The sequence below is a fragment of the Natator depressus genome, chromosome 2, assembly GCF_965152275.1.
Source record: "Natator depressus isolate rNatDep1 chromosome 2, rNatDep2.hap1, whole genome shotgun sequence".
In the NCBI taxonomy this organism is placed as follows: Eukaryota; Metazoa; Chordata; order Testudines; family Cheloniidae; genus Natator; species Natator depressus.
In genome coordinates this window covers 113,942,386-113,946,752 of record NC_134235.1, presented here as the reverse complement: position 1 = coordinate 113,946,752, position 4,367 = coordinate 113,942,386, and the positions used below count along the sequence as shown (strand labels likewise).

Sequence of the window (4,367 nt, the reverse complement as noted above, 5' to 3'; positions counted from 1 at the left end):
ACACAGCTGTCTTAAAATACCCTACAGCCATCTACATGTTACACTGTGTTTACCACTGAAAGAACATTGTGTTTGGCAGAGATTAGCTACAGCTAATAGGCTTTTTGCTCTGATCCTCACTTGTTTTGAAAAATGAGTACATTTTGTGGAGAGCTTAGGCAGCACAGGGTACCGCTGTGGAACAATGGGTGTGGGGTGGGGCTCTTTGGGCTGACTGGGTGACCTGAGGTATTCTGAATTCAGAGACTGAAAGGTAGTGAAACAGGGTATGCAGCTGCTGGGTGACTTAAAGTGCTTCATATTTGAATCAAATCTTGAAGAAAACAGGAGAAAGTTGTTCTGTGCAGAGGTGAGAACTTCCTTAGGTTCTGTACTTTGGGGGTGTGTGTGTGTGTGTGTGTGAGAAAAAGAGACACCTCACAGGAGGATCCCCCTACACAGGGAGATCCATTGGTGGCACTGAGCTGCTGTAGTGGTTCCTGTACTCTGGTGCCTTGCTTTGGCCAGCAGTGGGTGCTTAGCTCAAGTGTATCTAGGACCATAGGTAGATGGTGCAAGTTAGAGCGGCCTTCAGACTTAAATCTTAAATTGTGTGGCCCTCAAGTTATTGTATCAGGTTAACGTTTGCAAAACAATGAACACTGTAAAAAATGCTGATTGTACCACATGTGCTTTAGGCACTTCCAAGCTGCAGCCAGAAGCAGCCTAGTGCAGCATAAAATAAATGTTGAAACAGGGGCGCTGGAACAATTTGTATAGTGGGGGTGCTGAGAACCAATGAACCAAACTTTAAACCCATGATGGGAACCACTTCAAGCCAGGGTGTGTGGCAGCACCCCTAGTTCCAGTTCCTATGTGTTGAAAAGACACTGGGCTGCTTTGTAAAATCAGTTCACACATGGCTTCCTTTTGTTCTGCTTTTAAAAATGTGTAAATTTGGGATTCATGAAATGAAAGTCTGATAGCACAGAATTGGAAAAGCGGGCTCTGTGCAGTCTTTCTTACTCAGCTCTGCTAATGATTTATCATTTGTATTACAGTAGCATGTGGAGGACACAATCAGGGACCATTGTCCTTTGGTGCTGTACTAACAAGTATTAAAAAGCCAGTCCCTTCTCCAAAGAACTTACAATCTTGGTCAGTGACAAGAGACAACCCCCGGCTGGAACAAACAATGGATGGGAGTGGGGAGGAAGGAGGATAAGGTGACAGCCATACTAGCATGTTTTTGCACAGACTAGCTCTATGCCCAGTTTAATTCTAGCCATTATCAATTAGCAGCAGTTGGTTGGCGTGATGACAGAAGTGAGCTTTGAGGAGGAGCTCGGAGGAGGATAAGGTAGCGAGCAACTTTATGGATCTCTTCAGGGATTCTGTGTCAATGCATAAAGGACAGCAAGGGGAAAAGTGCAAAGGTGGTTGGAGGAAGAAGGAGATTAACCTCAGTAAAGGCTGTGCTCCCCCTGATATTCCAGTTCAGAGATTCTTTAAGGATCCCCTCATAAACTACAGTGAAACCCTGTACATCTTAAATCTTAAAATGGGTGGCCACCAAGTTATTGCATCAGGCAATGTTTGCAAAATAGGCAACTGCTGACTTCAGTGGGGTTGCATGGCTGTAACTGAGCAATTGCCTATTTTGCAAACATTGCCTGATGCAACAACTTGGTGGCCACCCATTTTAAGATTTAAGATGTACATGTACTATGCAACTGTGAATGACAACATATATTGTTTGACATGTAATCATGGCTACCTGAGCAATTCTGTGTAGCTGAAGTCAGGTTGCCTGGGTGGAACTAAGAGTGGAACTTGGTCTGTAGGGTTAATAAGAGGTATCCAGTGTTATATGGGACTTCATCAGGTGCAAGGGTGTAAGAGAACAGACCCTGCTCTGGAGTGTATCCATTCATAATGCTACTTTCATATGTAGGCCACACCCTGCAACAATTAGATACTCTTTTAAACCCACCCTTGACCAATTAGTCACTGAAGCCATGCCCCAAACTGACATCACTGGAAAGTCTAATAAGGCAGCAGCAGACTTCCAAACCATCCCAAGGAAGGCAAAATAATCTGCTGTTGTGCAATATCTTATCTCTTATTTTTCAATATCATATACTAGGAAGAACTGTTGTGGTATTTGAGTCTACGCCTGGCAAATGGCTTCTGTGATCAGCAAAGCCTCATCTTCCTCAAAGGGCAGGTTATTGTTTCATTTCTCCTCAGATCTCATGAACATTATCCTCTGGAGGGTCCACTTCTGTGAGGAACTGAGTGCTCCCAATAGGAGTGGAGGGTGCGGAGCACCTTGCAGGATCGGGTCCTGCATGTCTAAGTCAGAGATACCTTTTTATATATGTCTAACTGTGTCCCCATCCCTTTGTACTTGATCAGTTCTTAGGGAGCATAATGACGAGTTAATCATGGGTGGGGAGGGAGAGAAATGTGAACTTGTTTTGCTTATAAACAAATTTCCTTTGTGAGGAAAACCTCTTGAGATTTTGTGAATTGGATCCTTGGTATGTGAGAAACTGGAAAGCCATCACATTCTTTGCATGAGAGGTGAGCAGGGAAGCTGGCCCTGAATCAGAGGAATTAGATCTTTCCAGGAGCATGTCTGGACTGGCAGGCCTATCATCCAGAGAGAGTAGGATTATATTTTTCAGTTTTGCTTTGCCTGGGACCAGTCCTACAGAAAGAGACCTTCCGGACACAGTGAAACATTAAATGAGTTGCAAGAGAGTGGAAGAAAATATTGGGAAGTTATCAAGGAGAGACTGCTGCATATTAACATGGATGATGGAGGCACAAATCTTTGTGATTGGAAACAAAAATTTTTACCTTGGCTGGCATATGTATTTCAGTTTTGGGTGTAACCCTTTCATGTGCACAGCTGCACTCCCCATTCCCATAGTTCAGAATGATGGGTAAAGCCTTTGATCTTGCATTCTAGGCTTACTGTGGTTACATAGTATTTATTAAGACTTTCTAACTCCCCCAGAGCTGGGTGTGAGATATGCTTCTGGAGGAACTGCCCTCTGGAACCCTGTGATTATAGCAAGTTGTTAGTTTCTCCCTGACAGGTGCAGGCAAGTTGGTTAAAAAATAATTTTAGTAAAATGAAACCTACCTCGTATCAGCTTGCACACATGGGCCTACACTATGGAGGCTTGTTTTCCTTATCTAAAGGTGGTGGTTTTCCTTTTCTCCCAAAATATGTGATCTATTTGAATTGCAAATGACCTTTTCCCTCTTGCTCTTGCCATTCTGTGTCAGCAGTGGCTGAACACATAAGACATGGAACAATTTAACATCCGTTTAATGCCTCTACATTTTTTTCTCTCTCATCCAAAGCCCCCTGAAGTCAGTATGAGATGGTGGAGGGAAGTCTTTCCGTTGACTCCAATGGACATTGGATCAGGCCCTGTATAAGGTATTGGTGCTGATCCTGAATTCCTTGCACAATCAAAGCTCCCTTTGACTGAAACCTCTCCAGCATTCTGCACTTCTGATGGAACTGACTGTAGATTTTGAGAGCTTCAAAGAAGCAGTGCCAGCCTTCCCAGTGATTCCCTTTCTCCTACACGCCTCTGTGATTTGTAAAATGCACTGCATGGTTCCAGAGCTTGGTAAATAAAAAAATAACTGTCTGTATTTTTCACTGATTGAAATATTTTGTAAATTTAGGCAAGCTTGTATACAAAGTAGGTGCAGACTTCAGGCTCCTGACAAGCAGCCAGGCCTTTGGTGCTGAAGAGGTTAGGTACCACTTCCTTCATCAGCCAGAGGAGTCCCTGTTGAGCAGTGTGAGATAACGCTCTTCCCCAGAGATTTTTGTTTAAAGAAACCTTTCAGTCTCTGAAGTGCTGCACGTATGATTTTATTTGCCCAATAGAAACGGGAGAGTAGAAGTGCTTGGGACAATACCTGTGTGTTTCAGAGAAGTTGTGTCCTACCCATTCAGTTCTGTACAAGTGTGCTGCAGAAACTGGGCATTACTGCAGTGAGCTAACGAAAACCTACATTTGCATATAGGCGCTGGTTATTTTAAATGAAAAAAAAAACCCAATAAACCCAACCATTTCCCCCCCTTAAAAACACAGAACCATACCTAGATACTGATGAAGTCAATGGGAGTTTGGAATCACCAAGGAAGGCAAGATCAGGCCCCAATTTCTCTGCTTGCAAACAAACCACTTTGTAATTAACCTGGTCTTATCAAAATCCATACTGCGTTTTTGAGGAAAGGAGGACAGCATAGCCTCGTGTCCACACTGCGGCCTGGATCAAACTCCTTCTGTGTAAAATACATAACATACAGCGTTGTGTGTCATCCACCGTTCAGCCACACAGCAGCTTTCTGG

At 43.6% G+C, this 4,367-nt stretch overlaps 1 long non-coding RNA gene across 1 annotated transcript; it reads left to right on the top strand.

The window, feature by feature from the left end:
* Nucleotides 1–241: 241 nt before the first annotated feature.
* LOC141981517 (uncharacterized) lies at nucleotides 242–4,069 on the top strand. Its single transcript, XR_012637808.1, has 2 exons — nucleotides 242–349; nucleotides 3,358–4,069. It is a non-coding gene; the product is annotated as an uncharacterized LOC141981517 (long non-coding RNA).
* The last annotated feature ends 298 nt before the right edge of the window (nucleotides 4,070–4,367 follow it).